The 21,542-nt window shown below is 35.1% G+C and overlaps 1 protein-coding gene and 2 non-coding genes across 5 annotated transcripts in view; 1 reads left to right on the forward strand and 2 right to left on the reverse strand.

The window, feature by feature from the left end:
- The window catches only part of LOC123880891, a 503,469-nt gene that overhangs the window by 5,103 nt on the left and 476,824 nt on the right, over positions 1 to 21,542 (forward strand). The gene's annotated exons all lie outside the window — the stretch shown is intronic.
- Positions 13,363 to 13,434, reverse strand: Trnae-cuc. Its single transcript has one exon. It is a non-coding gene; the product is annotated as a tRNA-Glu (tRNA).
- On the reverse strand, positions 14,955 to 15,025 carry Trnag-gcc. The gene has a single exon. It is a non-coding gene; the product is annotated as a tRNA-Gly (tRNA).

Below are 21,542 nucleotides of genomic sequence, written 5' to 3' on the forward strand. Positions count from 1 at the left end.
ACATTTCATAAACAATGTAAACAATGTGAAAATGTAAATTCAAATGTACAAAACATTTGAATTTACATTTTCACACGTCTTCGCAAATTTTGTAATAAATTGAGTTTTTAACTAAAAATCAAAAAACAATTAAAAATGGCGCCATACAGCCGCCATATTGTTTTTTTAATATATAAATTATTTATGGCTAAGTAATAGTAAAGTAAAAGTAAGTAAGTAAGTAAGCAATTGGGATGCTCCAAGGATTCTAATGATGCCCTATATTATATCCGAATCTGTTTAGTCATTAGAAGTTATGGTGGAATGAAGAAACTCAGATAGCTACATAATATTACATATAATATGAACCCATAAATCATTACACTCGTTTTTTGGGCAGTCGTGTATAAATGGGAATTTCCTGATTGACTCACTATAATCTTTTAAATGGGTTAAAAAACTCCGGCTTATTTATCGGTTGCTGTCTTATCAGTCCTATCAGGGAACCAGTCACACGTGAATGTCTAGTATCTGTTGTTATCAGTGTTTATCAATAATCTAGGTAGTTAGATTACTTGTTTTATTTCAATGAGCAAGGCTAGTATGGTCATAAAATGTCTAAACTCTGCATGCCATTTTAGGATTTTACTAAAATAATTTTAGTAGGTACAACTCGGCTGAATTTTTTTAAAAATACGGGACCTTTATTTTACTGTAATTTCATTGAATAATTATAATTTAATATATTTCTAATGAAATGAAACTTAATAAGAATAATTTTGCATGGCAGAAATGGCCAATTGAAATAAAATGAAATTTCACATTGATACAAAATACCTTTAAAATTGTTTACACCTGCTTGTTAGGTACATGTTTTCTGGCAAAATAAAGGATTTATGATTTGTGATGATGAGTACGGGTTTCTTTACTATCATACCCTGAAATACGGGGTGACCCATAAAATACGGGGCATCTGGCAATCCTACAGGTAGGTATAAAACAAAGGGCAGCTACCTAAGGTATTTCCTCATTAATTCTCCGCCGGTGTATAAGTTTTTACACCCTACAAGGCATGCGGAAAGGACAATAGACCATTACAACATGGAAGACAAGTTTTTCTAGTGTCAGTCAGCGTCTTGTTTGTATTGCGCAACCATGTTGCCTATAGACGTAGTAGGTATAAGTAGGTATCTCTATGGTATAGTACGTGACAGGTCGAGATGGCAATCGGGGTATGAGGCGGGGGGACGCGCCGCACACCCGCACGTCACTCGCGCTATCCCGCATCGGGATTCAAAACCTCAATTTGAAAAATTCTTTTAGTTACCTACTATACGTATATTATAAAAAGGGGGGAAAAAATAGGACCCCCTTCACAAGGCATTAACACCGCACGTTTGTTTGCAGGATAAATCTTACCAAATACGTATTGACGCAATCAATTGTATAGAACCGTTTACACGGTTAAAAATGTATACTTACGTTTCTTTTGCAGTGCAAACAAAGTGTGAGTGGTTCTATTATAGAATTTATAAGTACATACCAACTTAATGTATGCGCCACTACGCATTCGGTAAGGTTTTCCTGCAAAAACGCGAGGTACAAATACCGTGTAAACGAGGTCCAAGCCGTGTCCAAGCCTAGCTAACCTTGTCTCGTTACAATATCATAGGATATGCACGTATTAAGTAGATACCTATTACCTACGTATAATAACGTAATAAACAATAGCAAAAGGGCCTACTTCTGTACCTTTAGGCGGTCTTAACTCCCATTTCATAATGAACACTTAGACTAAGCTGTCCCCCATATGCAGAGGCGAACTATTTCATTACTACTGCTGCCCTCTGGCGGGCCACCTACCGTGATTTTAATTGGCAATTGGCCCTCTATTTGTGAGGTTCTGAACCTTGGGGCTTGTAGGGATTCACGCTGTGTGGCCACCCTTCTATTTTCTAGAGTTCCGTATCACATTATAAAAAACCACTAGTTACCAAAGTGTCGAAATTCGTGTTCGTGCGTGCCATCATGCAAAGATAAAAAAAATATTGAAAATTTGGATATTTTGGATATTTTTTAATTTTATAATAAGTAGAGTAAGCAGGCGGTTAATTATTTATTACTATCTAAGATTAAACTATGGATTTTTTATTTCACCTAGTTTATAGTGCAAATCTTTAGTCCCATACAATTTCCCAACGTGACAAACGGACATATTCCTATAAAATGAGATGTAGGACGTTAGAATAAATCAAAACACTTAAAACAATTAATATTATTCACCCGGAATCTGACATAAATAAAAAAAATACTCTGCCAGAATAATCATTAAAGTACCCTTATGCAAACTTACTTTTCGAGATTACTTTACAACAGTGATTTTTTTAATGAGATATGTACGGAACACCTTTGTCAAAAGGCGAGCTCTATCTTCGCTTGTCTGATTAGATTTTTTCTTTTTGGGAATAATCATGCATCGTCTAAGTTCCCTTGTTTGAGCCAAGGGACACGGTTATTAAAATTGTTTTCGTCTATTACAATATTATAATGTCGTAGATTTGTGTGTTGCCATCAATTTCTTTATTATACACGCTTATCTTTTTTTTATTACTAATATATGATAATATTCAATTAAGTTATACATACTTACCTAATTGACGTCGCTCGCTTCGGAACGATTTTTTCTTTTAAATATCGATCGATATAGTATACATACATACTGGTTAATAGCCTGTCACCCGATGAGGTGCAGATCCTAAGAAATAAAGACACTGGTCAGTGATCCCTATGACTCTAAAAAAGTCATATTACTATCCTAGAAAATAATCTGCTTAAAAGTTTGTCGACTAATCGCAAATCAAGCATGAGAAAAAAAATTGTGATAAAACGAGATTTGCATGTTCGTTTGTCGGTTTATATTTTCACTGATAGTATAGGCAGAGGTGTTTGGTTCAAAGGCTCTTTCAAGTACGCCTGGACTTGCGATAGGTATTTATGTAGCTACTCCGTGTCCATAGTGTTGAGGTTTGTATATTGAATTAGCAAATAATACTTGATTAGAGGCCTTCAACATTATATTGATTGCTTAAGTAAACACTCAAAAAGCAAAGTTCAAGGCGGGCCACGGTTTTATCGAGTTTGTGATTTTGTCTCTCAGCCAACGTTACGTCAGCATTCGTTTTGAGTGGTTTATGTGCGTGGGACAGGGAATAGTGTAAGAGCTGGTGACTTTTTAAGGGACACGACAGTTCATCTTGTCGATTTGGTTGAAAGATCGCCAGTTTAAGGCGCAAACCGGACTTTAATTATTCTCTGTGACGTAGAAACGGTGATGTGTGAAATAAGAGTACATTTCAGAAGTTAGCCTTTTCAATTAATACGAGAAGGTACTGTCAAAATGCCAATAATTTTAGTTACAACTGTATCTGTTACGGTATATAATTACCAAAATGCTTTGTTAACGTGTTGTATTTTCTCGTATGCTCTAAGTCCAGTGCAAACTACAGTGGAATGAATGCGCTAAAAATATGTTGAGTGCTTAATGAGAAGAAAAGTGAATGATGAATGGGACAGGCAGAAATAAGATAAGGACAACCATCTTTCAGATAAAATGTAAAAGTGAAACCTGAAGAGTGAAAAAGGGAAGGAAGTAGGAAGGGAAGGTGTAGGCTATTGGATGATACCAAATAGCAGGGGCATGTCTGAGGTCGTAGCTTGTGAGGCGTCCATGAGTATTTTTTCCTCCCCAAACCAAAAAAAAGAATTAATTTTAAAGATGTATTAGTTTTAGGTGTTGTGAACATAAGGAATGGCTTCGGCAATGGCTATAGTTCCCACTCTACCACCAATTGAATCAAAAGCGTCCCGTGGTAATTCCATGTAGAAACTATGTACGAGTAAAAAAGATATGATATAATATTATATTCTCCATATTGATTTCTAGTAATTTTAAGACTACTAATGTTGTCCTTTTCAGATTATTTATATTATTTACATAATTGAAAAATCCACCAGCTCATGCCTTATAACAGCCATAATGCTCGGAATGACTCGATACATTTGATTTTCAACTAATCAACTTTAAATAGCCTAATATTACGGTAGTCACGGCTTGGATTCTTGAAATAGCTTCGACTTTGTTGCTTTGATAACTATAACGATACCTCAGGCTCACTAAGCACCACTACTCCATGATTACGTTTTACTTGAACAATAATGAATTACTAGCTAATAATAATATATGCCACTTCATGGGTTTTACATTTTTTTTGAAATTCCGTTCAATATTTTTCCTCATTGTGGGTTAAATTAAACCGACATGGTAAATCTAACGTCTCTAGATCTTGAGGTTTAATTTTCACGTGGATATTAGGATAATCGGTCAATTTCTCATTTTATGTACACCAACTAGTCACCATTATCAACTCACCATCTCAACCCATCGTGCATCGCCAGCCCACTATTGACACTGGTATTGGAAGGGTTTTGGCTGAAGTCCACCACGTTAGTACATTGGTAGACTTCACACTGATCCTTGGAGAAGATTATCGGGAACTCATAGTGTAAGCTTGGCCCATATTAATTATCTATAAAACATAGTTGGCGCCACTCAAATCATAACATCATATTAGAAGGCGTCATTGATTGGCTGAAGTTGTTCAACATCTGATCGATAAACGTACTGTATATAAAATTCTTATAGTTTTTAGTTGATGAATTGTAGCATAATAAAGGATAATATTTGTAATCAATATATAAGATGAAAACATCTTTATTACTTAGATGATTTGTGAAACGAGCTTGATGATTTGTATATTAGTCACTAAGTTTATTCATTGTACAATTTGGATTGGCCGATAACGATAAGATAAAAAGGGGAGTGGCTAATAAACGTGGAGAGGTTACCTGTAAGAGTGGTTTTAAAACGACGACATTCAAAAATATACTAACGTAAGAGGAACAACATTTATTTGACACAAATGTAAAAGTTAATAAATTTAAATATGAAATAAAAGTGTAATAATTTATCATAAAGATTGTGTTTGTGATTTCGTCAGACCTTACCCAAAAGGTCAGAAGTGGGATATCAAGAAAATATAATATTTTCTTGTCACGCTCACGACTCAGAGAAACAAGTGGAAATATACAGAGGAACGAGAAAGAAGTGGAGGTCTAGTAGACCACAGACATTTTGGAGCACAAGGCCAATATTTGGGCCTCAATATATCAAAGTACCTAGTCATGGCATCAAAGGATTTCTGGATAAACGGGTAGGATCTTTCCATGATTTTATTTTTATTGATACCTATTAATGGTAATTTTTTTTTTATTTGTGTGGGTTTTCGTTTTGTTTGTTCTACATTTAGTTATCATTTTGTTAGAAAGCTTTGCTCCGAGTTGGAATGGAAATTATATAACGTTATGATACCTAGAATTACCCACATGTTTATAATTCATCTTGTATATTGGTTATACAAATGCGATCGACCTTCAAATTGTGGTTTAAATAACATTGAGGTATTTAGAAGGCTTATTTTACAATGAAAAATGAAAAATGTTTATTTACAAAATACAGTCTTGTACAATTTTCCTGTGTCTGTGTGGTGGTACCCGCACTAGGTTATCCTGTATCGTGGGTACAATGGAATAGATAGTGAACATAGTGTTAAACAATATAAAAAGTGTGGTTTACTTAATGATGGGCGTTATTGTTACTTTTAAATAGTTTTCAGGATGTATCTACTATGTCCTGCCGGGGTTTTATTTCTCATTAAATGATTTCACAGGTGAATATCTCACGGAACGTGGTATTTCAATCTTCACACTTGTAATCGTGTGCCGAATTAGTTTGGTTAAGAGTTACGATAGGGATTTATTTTCACATAGTGGTTTTGTTTTACGGAAGGTAGGTTCTGGATTTAGGTTCAATCGTTTGCTGCACTCATTGTATAGATAGATGTTTTCCTTTTTCTAGCACACAGTGACGCGATATTATCACACAGCACTCATTGGGCATCTTGAATGTTGTTTTGTGAAATTATTATTTTTTGTAAACCGCTTTGGGATAAGGTAGAAAAAGTTACATGAAATAGCTTTTCGTTTTACGCCTGCCAGTGAAATAATCCGTCTCTACTTGTAATGGTTACTAAGTGATTGGGGATATAAAATGTTAATTGATAAAAATGAAGGTGATCCGTTGTAATAAAGTAATAGTGACCAGGGTTAATAAATTGAGCATTTTGAGAAATATAAATCCTAAAATGGGTGTAAAAGTAGGTTTATCTTATCTGGTTATTCTTTAACTAAATTTAAAATTATGGTAGGTAGGTAGTCAGATAGTTTTAAAATACGGGGTGCATAAATAAGTGTTTTTTTTTTTACAAAAGTGAGGAGAAATGTTTTCATTTATCTATTTTTACCACTTGAAACGCGTAATGTTTGAGTTTCAAACATAACTTTGCTGATAACAGCTCACCATGAACAACCCATGGCCGGCCCACTACTGAGCAACAAGTGTCTCCTCACAGAATGAGAAGGGTTTAGGCCGTAGTCTACCACGCTAGATAACAGCTAATTTACTTTTAATACTGGCACAATAATTTGAGTACTACGAGTAGCAGGTAGGTATAGTATATGGGCAGCGGGGTTTTTTTTTTGTTTACCTGTATTCACGCAATTAACTGTGTACTGCCGCATTTAAATGCAATATGATTTTGTTTTTATTGGATTAACATCGCTTGGCGGGTTAAATTCCTGGCAAATGTTCTATTAAAATTAGAGTAAGTTTTTTTTTAATGGTAATATACCTACAGTACTGCCCTTAGGGCAGGGCGCGATTATAAGTACCTACTACCAAAATACTATTTTCTTTGTTGTACGAAAGAAATTTTAGGCAAATATCTTTGCACTACGCTCGCGTTTGTGGCATGACATTATCCCAGAAATATATTTAAAAAAATTTTCACGCTCGCTTGACTCGCTTCGCGATAGTTCAGTTTCGATATGCATTTAGTTAACGAAACTCTCAGGAAACCACGTTTGTTGTGCTCTCGAAATTGATCAGTCTGTTTGATAAAATCGAAATGCGGTGCCTTATAAATTTCGCTTAGGAGCGCCGGTAGTATCTCATGATAATATGAATAGTGATCATAATTTTTTTTTTAGGCTGATTAAGCATTGAAGGTTTTTCGGCTGGTCTGGCATTTCGCCTGATTTTATGTTTTTGCTTATTTAGCGCGTTCAGGAAAGCTTTGACAACGTTTTATAACATGAGTATATATATATTTTTTTTGTTTTAGTTACCGAAACAGAAAAAAAAAGCATTAAAGATGTGGGACCGAGGGATAAATCTAGTGTGATTTTTGGTTGGATTATGAAGTTGTAGTTAGGGTATTTAAAATAGAAAGATTTCAATTGTAGGAAATGATGTAAAACATGTTGAGGATAAGTTGTGTAATAAAGTCGATAATTCACTTGTTGGATGTCACGCGATCTCATTGCGAGGAGGAATCTTTTTCTTGTCTCTGTTTTTATAAATACGGTGTTCTGACGGGTTTTTTATTTACGTCTCGGATTATTGAATACTTTCGGTGTTTGATTGGACGGTTAGAGGTTGCAAAAGCAATCGCCCTCTAATTAAAACATTTATTTAGGCATTAGTTCAATTTGGATTAAATCTCGCGAAAAGCCACGGTGGCTGTCTCTCGCGCGTCTTGGAAAGACATTCCTAATGCCTGTTTTTCTGAGGGAGGGATGCATTATCAAGTGAGATGAGCTGCAATGTTTGCGGCTGACTATTTTGGAAAATTTGCAATCGTGGCAAGTGGAGTAAAGTTTGACTAAGCTATTTAATGAACAAAGTATATAATGGATTTGGTGAATGGTTATATTATATAACATTTTGATAAATGGATGAATTTGAAGAGTGTATGTATGTGGTTGATGCACATTTGTTTCATATTTTTACTTAAGTTATAAAGTATTACATTTGGTGAGTAGTTATTTATATTTGGTAGGGTAGGTTTGATAAACAGGTAGTTATCTTGATTAATAAGTGAGTTATCATTTTATAAATGCGTACTTTAATGTTTGATGAACTGGTATACTTGATAAATGTGCATATTTTCATACTTCAAAGACAAGTTGTACCTATTAGTTTCTTCAAGCTTTTAGTTGCTGATAATTATATTAACATTCTTTAGAGCGCATGTCCAATGGACGAAATCGTTTATACATACTTTCACTGTTTGAAATGTTACAATCATAAAGATATAGTTATGACTAGAGGGGGTCATAGCTTGTTGCCGCTCTTGTACATCCATGTGTCAACTAGGTATTGTTATCTCAGTATATTTCAGGGAACCTCCGTTCGGGTGAAAGCGATAGCTGTTGGATAAATGCTTGTTGGGTTATCAGAAGACCGTGTAGTCTTCGATGAGGTTACTTGTAAATATTATAGCGAAATAGTAAGTTTAAAAATAGAATGAGGCTAAACTAAAAAAATGAGACAAAGATAAAAATAAAGCATTGAAACAGCATAAAGTGAAATAGTAACTTACAAACTATACATACATATTTACGAATTATGTAGATAGATATAGTATTACTGGATTATGTATATCAAATAAGAATACTGTCAGCTCATGTTTTGTTTTCGGCGTGGTAATTTTACGCTTAAAACTCATAAGAGATATCATGAGGTTCGCTTTCTGTAAAAGTTATTAGCTTTAACAGTTAATTGATTTATTACATTATTTATTTATTATACACTCAACAAGTAAAAGTATTTTGTTTTGACAAAATCCAAAGAAGTACCTATTGGATTAATAAGGCAAGGTACGAAGCATTGGCTGGATTTTACAACATTTAAAGTTTCCTGTTCATTTTTATCATTGAGTTAATTTGAGGCGGAAGGATCCTCTGGAAAATTTTTAAGATTAAGTTATTAGTAAGAAAGTATATTTTGATTAGGTTAGTTTAAAATGTACAGCCGGTAATTTAAAAAAAATATATATATTTAATTTTACATAATAGGTGAAGCTGGTTGATGCACCAAAAATCGAATTATCATAGGAATTTAATTAAGCTAACATTTTTATTTATTATCAACTTCAAATATACAGTAGCAAACTGATTAGTTGGAATACATGCAGTGATTGGAATATTTAAGTTCCGATAGAAGAATCTATATCGTGGCTTGTTCCTTTATGGACAAGAATATTTTTTTTTGACTCGTGGGACCACTTACACAAAATATCAACGTTCGGTTTGGAGGTCTTCCATGGCTATTCCTACAGTTCCATGAGGTATTGAAGAGGTTAACACTTTGTCGCTCATCACATCAACCAGCACGGCATTTGGGTATGATGGATGGATGTAGATAGGTACACATTTGATGGGGGGGGGGGTTTAGTGGTTTGTATCAATAGGAACCAGGGGTTGAATGAGGAAGGCTGAGGACAGTACGTGTGGTGCTTACTAGGGAAGGTTTATGTTCAACAGTGACCTTATGATGATGACGATGTAGATGACGATGATGATGATGATGGACGTACGAGGACGAATCTTTTACGAAACGAATAAAGGAAAATCGAACAGATGCGGGTCATTACGGTTAACATATAAAATAATGTATAAGGTACCTACTTTCTTCTAATCTTTATGATCGATCAGCTTGTGATAGAGATCTTGATGTCGTAGAGAATAGAGATGTATCGAACGGAATATTTATTTCATTTTTTTTCCTGCTATTATGTTGATATCGCTTTTCTCTATGAAAAGGAATTAATGATAAACTAATAGGTATCATTCGGCGGCGAGTCGCGACTGTGTCGTTCCCAGGGTCGAATTTGGTAGTTCTGCTTATGTTACTCGAAACGACAAAGTACGCCATATGGTGCATATTATGGCTAAAATAAAATATATAAGTATCATGTGAAATTATAAATCAAAGATTCTTTTTGCATGTAGATATTATATGGTTAAGAGGCACAAGTGACGCAACTACTGTACCCTGGCGTTTGTTTAACATTGTCCATTAGTACTTCAGAATGTGGATTTTGCTAGGAAAAAAAAAAAAAAAAAAACAATAGGTAATTGTAAGAAATATGGGAAGCGTAATCTGCATTAAAAGAAAAAGTTTGAATTGGAAGCAACCAGGCATAGGATTTTCATACATCCGTAATCACGTTCCTTTCAACTCTCTAACTATCACGGTTCACGATACGCCGTTCACGGTTCAGGCCGTGACGCACGTGCAGACGGACAGACGGACGGAGAGCAGAGGTTTAGAAAATAGGGTCTCGTAGGCACCCTTCGAGGGGTACGGAACTGGAGAAAACTAAATTATAATAATGATAATAGGTTTTCTAGGTTACCAAGTAAAATTACTTCTCTTAGGTCGGATTGTATTATGATGGATGCTTATGAAACAAAATTAAATGAACGGTCTACTCAAAGTGTTTTATGTTTGCAGGATCCAAGGATGTTGGAAATGAATAAATGAGGAAAAGAAAGACCCAAAACTAGGTATGGGTCAGGGACACAAAGTCCCAAGGAAGGAAAGCCCCGAGGTTACGGGCTATGGACAAAAAGTCCTATAGGAGGAAGGAGGTAGACCCTAGGATAAGGGTCATTAAAAATTTGGATCTGGAGGGAAAGAACCCTAGGATAAGGGTCATTAAAAATTTGGATCTGGAGGGAAATAAGGACAATCACATATGTATCCCGGTAGAAGAGAGACGCGCCAAGGCTCGGAATCCGCGATTTTCCAATAAGAAGGGAAGAAGAAAATATGTGCGTAAAACTATTGCGTTGAAAGTGTATGAAAATGTTTTGTGATTTAAATCGAGAACTGGCGGCGATTAACTTTAAGTTTAGAGAGTTTATTTTATCAAAAGGACAAGAAGTTCACTTACACATATTCATATTAAGAATCGCTCCCGATTCTAAATATAAATATAGAAGAAAACATAATCTTTAAAGGTATGGTGACTATACAATAATATAAAAAGTCAAAACACGTTATATTCGTTAACAAACTATACCTACATCTAGCTAAGATATCTATGGTGTTTGACACTGTTTGATTAAACTTTAAACTTTGTAAAAGATTTTTTCCTCCAGTATGAGTTTCGGCAAGTACATTATGTAGTAGAGCTAGGTAGTTTACATACCATAATTAGTCCTAGCTTTATGTAATTGTAGCATAATAGGTATGTTCGTTTTGTGTACCATATTTATGAGATTTAGCTTTAAAGTGATGCGTGTATGTACGGACTTTAATAGTATTTTCCTAACAAATAGACATATTTTGAATTTGTATAATTGACTTATATAATATAGTTCATCAGTTTTCTTATATAATTCTTTAGTGGGAAGGAGAGTCTAGTTGGAACAGAACTTTTAACAATTTATTTTGAGATACTTGAAACCCTTTAAAGTAGTTTTTAGTAATTAGTTTTACATGCTCATCCCCAAATCTCTATTGAGTGTTCCTGTAAAATATTGGCTTGTGAGTTATAATTGATGCTTCGGACTTTATGCATATACCTACCTTCTTTGATTAAATTGAGGCCTCCTTTAGTTGCTACTGGTCTCGCAATTTTTGATATCTTTATGATTTTTGAAAAATTATTTATAAATTTAGAGTGTCTGCATCTTTTTATTTTAATATTAGCGGAAGAGAACAGAAAAATGAATTTTAGATTAAAGGCTAAATTTGAGTGCTACTGTAGACTGGCAGGTAAAGTTGCGAGGGTAAATAGTTTGGAATTGAATTGAGTTTATCTGCTATTTTCTAATTATATCGGATGGAAAGGGGTGCTGCGAGTGCTCTAAAATTAAGTTGCAATCATAATCAATACCAATGTATCAATAAAACTGTATATTCCTTCTAGTTAAGTTAGCAAGAATATTAATTTAATTAATTACTATCTTAATTTTTTTTTTGTTTTGTTGAACTAAGTCTTTGTCATTTTGGTTGTGAAGTTTACATGTTACTTAAGTTTTAATTTTTTTTTAAAAGCGATGAGACTCGCTTAAAACAGGATGGCCGAGCTGTAAGCTTGGCCCATATTAATTATCTATAAAACATAGTTGGCGCCACTCAAATCATAACATCATATTAGAAGGCGTCATTGATTGGCTGAAGTTGTTCAACATCTGATCGATAAACGTACTGTATATAAAATTCTTATAGTTTTTAGTTGATGAATTGTAGCATAATAAAGGATAATATTTGTAATCAATATATAAGATGAAAACATCTTTATTACTTAGATGATTTGTGAAACGAGCTTGATGATTTGTATATTAGTCACTAAGTTTATTCATTGTACAATTTGGATTGGCCGATAACGATAAGATAAAAAGGGGAGTGGCTAATAAACGTGGAGAGGTTACCTGTAAGAGTGGTTTTAAAACGACGACATTCAAAAATATACTAACGTAAGAGGAACAACATTTATTTGACACAAATGTAAAAGTTAATAAATTTAAATATGAAATAAAAGTGTAATAATTTATCATAAAGATTGTGTTTGTGATTTCGTCAGACCTTACCCAAAAATAGGCATGCACTAGATAGGTTTTGACTTGGTATACCTACAGCGTTGTCCTATTATTATAATCAATGACTTCTAATTTCTAGAGACTCATGGTAACGGTTCCATATTTTGAAGCATGCTAGTCGTCGTTTAACTCAAAGAACTCATAGTCAACATCATCACAAAGAATTCATCTGTATCTATCTTAATTTTTATAATATGGTTACAATTTATTATTCATCGAACGTATGGAAAGCAAGACAGGGAGGTAGCTATCCATGCAAGTGCAGTCTCGGTTGAGTCGGTACTGTTACCACGGCTCGCTTCTCATCGCTGCACTGCAGGAAGCGTGGCAACGTTAGCAACAAGGCAGTAACATGGTAACTGACCTATCTCAACATCAGTAACGGTGTGGGTTTTGGTTACGTGTTTATTAAATTACTTTGTCGGGGAATGATCATACTACTGGAGCCATATTGGCATATAATAGGTATAAGAATGTATGTGTACAGTCTTAATATTTTTTTTTGATTTACTGAGTTTGTTTTTGGTTCAGCTTTGTATTATAACCAGTCAAACAATCGAGTTAAACTTTTGGAATATTTTTCCACCCGAATCCAAAAGCATCCAAAAGATCGCACTTAGGAGCGAATTCTTATTTCAATAGCAGTATTAGTAGTAGTAGCAGTAATAGCAGTATTAAACTGAACACACAAGAAACTAGAAACACGGGTTTCTTTTTTTTAAACTTTCAAAGTACAGCAATTTCTTTAGTAAAGTTACGTAAACATTGGTAAAAAAAAAAAACAATTTTATTTAAAAAAAAGTAAAAAAAGTATTCCGATACCGGGAATCGAACCCGAGCCTCCTGGGTGAGAGCCAGGTATCCTAGCCACTAGACCATATCGGATATTATTGAGAATGTCAAAAGATTCGTTTAGTTCTAACTACGATATCATCAACCAAGAGTCCGTAGACGTAGTCCTTTTTCTAATAGATGAGACGTTCCTACAGGAACAATCTTAAATATCATTTTCTTGCTACAATTATGTAGTTAGGTCCTAAGTTGGGTCTTCTAGAGCATACCAAATCAAAATTCAGTGACAGAAAATATATTTTTGGCCCCATCACGTTTTTGCAGGATATCTTACCAAATACGTAGTGGCGCATACACTGAGTACATGACCTTTCACACAATTATAAGTATAACCTATTACTTTTTACGTTTTTTTTGCAGTAAGTACAAATAACGTTTGAATGGTTCAAAATTCAAAATTCAAAATATTTTTATTCAATTAGACTTTTACAAGTTCTTTTGAATCGTCAAAAGCATCTACCACTGGTTCGGAATGCCTTTACTACCGAGAAGAACCAGCAAGAAACTCGGTGGTTGCTCTTTTCAAAGATTTAATATACAATATTATGCCATGTATAAAAGCAATTGAAGTCCCGCGCATTGCTGGAGCGAATTGCAGGTTCTCTAACCTACTCAATGTACGCCACTGCGTATTCGGTAAGATATTAATTTATCCTGCAAAACGTGTGCCGTGTGAACGGGGTTTTACTTCCATATTGCATATTATAAATACGAAAGTGTGTCTGTCTGTCTGTCTGCTAGCTTTTCACAACCCATTCGTTCAACTGATTTTAGTATTTGGTACAGAACTACCTTACATTCGACGAACATGGCTATACTTTTGTCCCGGAAAATCAAAGAGTTCCCGCGGGATGTTTAAAAACCTAAATCCATGTGGACGAAGGCGCGAGCATCAAGTATTTAGTACAGGGAAAGCTTGTATTCAGGAGACGGGCATATTTTATTTTCATCCCGAAAATGAAAGAGTTCCCACGGGATAAAAATAAATAAAATCCACATCCAAAAGTCGCGGGCATTATCTAGTATCAATCTGTCCAATTTGTTATGTATATTTTACTGATATTATAATATTCGTATGATATTTTTATGTTTAAAAAAAGTCCTGTTATTCATTATGTCATTTTGAAGAGATATGAATAGGCAATAAGTGGGTTAGTTTATTTTAACTGGTAGCTTTGACTGGTGAGTAGTGAGTAGTGACCCCAATGATGTTGCATGCTATTTTAATTTTATCCCGGCGATCGTGTGCACAACTGTGCTAAATATTAAGCCTCAATAGCTCAACGGTTATAGGAGCGGACTGAAATCCGAAAGGTCGGCGGTTCAAATCCCACCCGTTGCACTATGGTCGTACCCACTCCTAGCACAAGCTTTACGCTTAGTTGGAGGGGGAAGGCGAATGTTAGCCATGATTAAAATGGCTAATTTTCTTCCAAAAAAAATAATTGCAATATTTATTATAAATAGAATGTAGATAGATAGGCATTTTCATTGATTTGCCGTGCCATTTCCTTGGTTTTTCCTTTATATCGCTAAAAAAGTTAAAATTGATTTGCATCGGCCGGGAATCGAACCCGGGCCGCCCGCGTGGCAGGCGAGCATTCTACCACTGAACCACCGATGCTCACGATATACAGAACAAATTTTAGATATGTGTTATAATTCACTATCTTTACTTTCATAAAAAATAAACCGGAAAACGACGCGCGACGCTCGCCCGATGATGTCAACATAATATTACGCGTAGAAACACAACTAATATTTTTTTTTTTTATTTGAGTAACGTAGCAAGTGTTACCTCATGTAAAAAAACTTTATTTGCATGCTATGCGCGTTTGTGTACTTATTCTAAAAGTTTGTAACTGAATATAAAAAAATAATTACCTACTTGTTCGTATTCGATTCGTTTTCGTAAAAATACGACTCAAAGTGGACCTCTTACAGAATTTACGTGCGCTTGTGCACTCATTAAATTCGTATTTTGGCGGATTCGTATAAACATGAATCAAAAGAGTGCACAAGTGTAAATACCTACATTTTGTATGACGGCCACTTCGAACCGTATTTTTACGAATTGAATACGAATAAGTATGATCCATCTCTACATTCAAGCCTATGATTTTAGAAGCATCAATCTGTCAGCCCTAGAGTGCCTAGCGTACATAGCAAATGGCGTACATAGCATTGTACCGCAATTATACCTAGGCTAGACTCAATCCTGATGGTCTGTCTTTTTGGAGTTAAGTTAAGAGGAAACCTGCATGCCTGAGAGTTCTCTATAATGCTCTCAAAGGCATGTAAAGTCTGCCAATCTGTACTGGGCCAGCGTTTTTCTTTTTAGAGGAAATCCGTGCTCAGTAGTGGGCCGGCGATGGGGCTTTTATTTATTTTTATTTTATTTGACTAACCAACTTTTATACAATTTTTTTTAATTAACAACTAAAAGACACAGTATAAACGATAATAAATGGCTAATACAGAGGATTTAGGTACAATGATATTATTAAAGTTTAGTAGCACTACTAAAAGCCATTATACAAAATAAGAAGAAGAAGAAAGTTTAGTAGGTAGTAAAGTAGGTTGATCGTGAATATGGTGATGATGATGAATATAATATTGTTTACAAGCTTTCAACTGTATGATTTTGTGGAGCATCAAGCTGTCAGCCCTAGGGTATAAACAAATAGAGTAGTATTAACCCAGGCTAGACTCAACCCGTGGCGTGACGGTCGCAGGTTCGACGCTCGGCCGGTCACGAGGCCTCGTTTATTGCAATTGAGAATGATTACAGGTAAGGGCCACTTCACAGGCACGACATGAAATCCAAGATTTTCAAATATCGAATTGGTATCGATGCTTATGAAATCGATATTGATTTAATTTTCGTAAGCAGTCATTTCCACTTAAATTCTGGAGTCTAATTTCAATCTTTTAACCTGTACACAAGTTAAAAAGACTACTAAAATATGCTCCTAAAAATCATATTAGACGGTGGAGTCTACGGTCGGGGGGTAGCGCAGCGATTGAAGACCCCCACTAGGTGGTCAGACGACATCAAACGAGTCAATGGGAGCCACTCGACTCAGACGGCAAGACCGTGGCGTGTAAAAGTCCCTACAAGAGACCTATGCCCAGCTGACATCTATGAGTTGATGAGGTCGGTTCTTGAAGCAGATCGCTTCAATAAAAGTCTGATTCTAAGCTACAACCATTTCTATACAAGTGTGCATAGTCCTTTACGTAATCTTGCATGTTTGCATTGCATTTATTATTTACCCATATTGTACACAAGCGGTGCATTGAACTGTGCTTTATTGTGTCGGGACGTATTATATCATGTTTGGTACTCATAATTTCATAAATAGGCACATACCTTTCAAAAATTTCGCATTTTGCAAATTCAACATTATTAGAATAGGCATTCAACATTCTGGGCTGGAAGAGAATGAACTTTAAATCCCATCATCCAACCCATCCCAAATTCCTAAAGAAGTTTTCATGGCAATAACCACGAAATAGTCCCAAAAAAATCCTATGTATAGTAAGTGACGGGGTGGAGACGCCCCGCACCCGCACAGCCCCCGTGGTAACCCGGTGCGGGCGAGCGCGGGCGATTGCCATCTCGACTTGTTGCGAATGATAGCTGAAAATCACACGCTTGTTTAATAGGCTTTACTTGTGTGAAAATTCTCTTCAGCGTTTGCCCCTCATGTTTTAATAAATAATTAATTTATGTTACCTACATCATTTAAATACATTGCATGCGGAAATCTTTTGCGCGAGTGTGAATCCCTATCCTTAATGACTTTCCACGCGGCATATTATTACTGGATGGAAGTCCAAGTAAATTGACGGACTTTTTTAGATTCATTATGGGTGCATTCAAATTAGCCACCATGCACTATGTAGTGCCGCGCGTCATGCCTTGCGACGGCAGCGCTGTCATGAATTTGTATGAAAGTACAAAGCAGCGCGGCTAATTGGAACCGGCCAAAGCCTTCCTCGTGACTATTAAACGAAAAGACACTATTTAACAGGGCTCTCTCCGTCACTCGTTTAATACAATCGTAGTTCCAATTTCATTTGATTATTAAGCAACCAAAGTCCATGATATTTTGCAGACATATTCTAGAAACTAATATCTGTGTCTGTGGTGTTTTAGATTTTTCTAAAAATATGTAGTTTTAAAATTACAGGGGCTCAAAGATTTGTATGAAAATTTTTAAGACCGCGTAACTTTGAAACCGAATATTTTAACAGAAATCTGGAAAACCACAGACATAGGTATTAGTTTCTAGAATATGTCTGCAAAATTTCATGGACTATGGTTGCTTAGTATTCAAATGAAATTGGAACTACGATTGTATGAAACGAGTGACGGAGAGAGCCCTCTTAAGCAGCTTGTATATACGAGTAATACAGAGTCGCGGGCATCACCTAGTATGTAGTAACATATTAGCATAAACACACACAGGTACAGGTAGGTAAAGCCCTTTCATATTATGATAGGTACCCCACTTGGTAAAGTTATCTTACATCCCCTTCTTGCGACCCCAACGTCTGTCGATTTTTCACTATGTGAAAACACCCCTCTTTTTGGGTCGGGGGTTTACTAGAAAAGAGCTGATAACTTTCAAACGGCTGAACCGATTTTCTTGGATTGTAGCTAAGAACACTTTCAATCAAGCCACCTTTCAAACAAAAAACTAAATTAAAATTGGTTTATTAGTTTAGGAGCTACGATGTAGCCACAGAAAGATACACAGATACACACGTCAAACTTTTAACACCCTTCTTTTTGGGTCGGGGGTTAAACACAGATACACTCGTCAAACTTATAACACCCCTCTTTTTGGGTCGGGAGTTATAAAATAAGCAACGATAAAATTAGGTAAGGCCCATCCCTAGGCTTTAGGCTTCGAATAACAAATGAGCTTACTTTCCAAAGTAATCATGCTCTATACATTGTTGTGAGCAAGTTATGAATTTAATAAGGTTATATTAATGTTCTGCGGAAAATGCAGGCTGCAGCGTCTGAGACTTTCCTTCAGGGGCTGCATTAACGTAATAGCCAAGCGAAACCACTCCAAAATTCTATCTAGGGTTGCCTCCGTGTTCATATTGACTAATGAAGCTAAAAAATAAAATAGTTTTTGTGTGGAATTTGGATTTATGTTACTAGGTAACTTTGTCCGCGTGGATTTATACTTTTAAAAATCCTGTTGGAACTTTTTGAATCTTTAGGATAAAAAATTGTCTATGTCACTTTCCAGCTGTTAACTCTATCCAATATCCATGCAAAATCACGTCCATTCGTTGAAGCGTGATTGAAGGAGAAACCAACAAACGTTTCGCATTTATAATATGATTTCTTAGTAGATACATTTTAGGCATTACTTAGGCATATGGAAATCGAACAATTTAACGTTTTGTATTTCACGTTAAGTTAAAAAATCTAAACATTATAATATTATCAAATTAAGTACTATGATAAAAATGTTATCTAAAGTTGTCAAAATATCCAGCAAATGTGACTTCATTGTCTTGGTAGAGTTCTCAAACAAGATCTAAAATTCATTGATCAGAAATAATACAAGACCAGGATACAAGTGTTACAGTACGATGCTCTACTTTTTATTTTATTTATTTAATTCAGGTTACTATAAAATAGAAACACATGAAATAGAAATAACAAAATGTCTTCAAATACCTATCACAAATACATAAGAATAGAAAAATAATAATATCAGAAAATAATAATAATAAATATTTAGTTAGGTATAACATAAACTGTGTGAATAAAACAAAAACTGTTATATCTTGATTATACCCGTAATTATAACATGAAATTAGACCATGAATTATAAATCATAGATAAAAAGGTACACGTGCCAACCCTAGCACTCTTGACATTTCCCAAGAGGGGTGGCCACGCCGCGACCCAGTTTCAGAGACCGTTTGAACACTTTTTTAATATCAGCTTTTCAAGTTTGTCTTTAGAATAACGGTAACCTTCGTAATAAACGCTGATAGAAGAGTTTTCTCAAGATGGGGTTTAAAGGTGGTTGCATACTAGATGAACCGCAAGCAGCGAAAGCAATATTGAACATGACTTCGTCTGTGGTGGCGTTTGCTGGCGCGCGTGTTGTGACTTTTTGGAGTGTTTTTTTTGTTTAGAAGTGGCCGGTTTTTGTGTTCTGGTGTTTATTGGTGGTGGAACTGACTGGGAAGCGCTCTAGAGGGGCGCCGCGCGTATGTCGGCGGGCGCCGGCACAGACGAAGTCCATACTTATACATATAGTTTCCCTAACTTGTAAATAACTACAAACTTGACATTGGCTAATCAGTGAGCCAGACGAGAGAGAGAAAATATTGAACATGCGAATGACGTCAACGGGGAGATTTGGCTGAATGGGTAGGTACTGGGGTGCATTGAAGAATTAAGCAGCTAATCTCACACACACTGAACATTTTTGAACAAAAACGCATATTTTTTTGCACTTTTTTCGTATTTACCGGATCCGACAAAGGTTGACGGACCCGGAATCGAGATTAGAGTTCGGACTGGATTGATTTAGGTTTTCAGAACTTTCAGGTTGAATTTACTGATGACTACTTAAATAGTACAAAAAAGTAATTAAGCTGCCATTTCCACCAAAAAAATCAACTAAGATGTACCTAATTGTTTCACTATTTACAATATCTTCAATTTCATTAACTGATGGTTAAATTATTTCTATGAAAGTCAATTAAAAATGTCAATTTTTCTATAACTCTTTATTCATATTATAATCCATTTGATGGATTCTAATATGAATAAAGAGTTATAAGATTGATCACTAGACTGAAATGCTATTGCAAAAATGTAAACCAGTTATGATAGAGTTTCTATTTTGCCATCTTACAAACATTGCGATACGGTAAGGTGCGAAGTGAAGGGAAAACAAAGATGTGTCGTTATTTTGACCTATGTGTAAAGTGGTTAACACTTTGACATCATGCAAGTACTAATAATAATAAAATTAACATAAATATCAATGAGTTATCAAAACTTTCCGTATTTCGCATGGGAGTAAAAATAAATAAATGCAATAGAAAGTCATAGATTATACTTATTTATTGATGATACTAACTAAAAGTATAGTTTTAAGTGCATTTTAATTTGAAAATATCATGAAGAGATGAATGAGAGAGTAAAAATTAGAGATACATGAATGTCTTATGAAAAATATTACTTGAATATTTCAAGTTTGTGTTTCAAGTGTACACTAATTACAAGTAGGTATGTAGTTCTAGTTATATTTCAATAAAATATTCATTTGCCTATACCATTGTACCATTCGGTTTCTATTGTGCGAAATACACAATGGCTCTTGTATTGTTTCTTGATTTGAATTGTTCCTATAGCTTCCAGTTTTTCCTCTATTACAAAAATGGCTTCGGGCCGTGAAAGTATTGAGCTTGAAAAAACCGAGAAAATGCGGTGGAAACGTAATTCGTGTAGATATTCCCGTGGAGCCATCCTCGAAATTGGGTCACCCAGTTCATCACTTTCTTACAAGACATCGATTTTTCTTACAACTACGAGTATATCCCTATTATTCTTCTTTATATTTAGGCTTTCTAGGCATGTTTATAAAGTACTCTATCATGACTTGGTCCAGTTGCTCATTACTATTGCATATTTTACATCCATATTAGATTTTATTTTGCTTAGATATCTCATCGTTTTTAAATACTACTTACCTTTTCTTGATATACCTCTGTGATGCCTTCTCGTGTAAATGACTCTATCATGACTTGGTCCAGTTGCTCGTTACTATTGTATATTTTACATCTATATTTATTTTATTTTGCTTAGATATATCTCATCGTTTTTAAATACTACTTGCCTTTTCTTGATATGCCTCTGTGATGCCTTCTTATGTTTGTAAATACTATGTATATGTTACGACTGTGATTTACTGATAACATTCATGCTTTTTTTGCTTTTATTTCTGGGCATTCTCAACATGATCTGAAGCCATTGTCGAAATCGCTAATAAATCCAACGATTAAAACATGATAAACTGTTCGCATGGCGTAATAAATGCCCCGCAACAAATCAAAGAACGCGATGCCGTTCCATTCAGCCTAAACTA

Source organism: Maniola jurtina, chromosome 3 (genome assembly GCF_905333055.1).
Source record: "Maniola jurtina chromosome 3, ilManJurt1.1, whole genome shotgun sequence".
NCBI lineage: Eukaryota > Metazoa > Arthropoda > Insecta > Lepidoptera > Nymphalidae > Maniola > Maniola jurtina.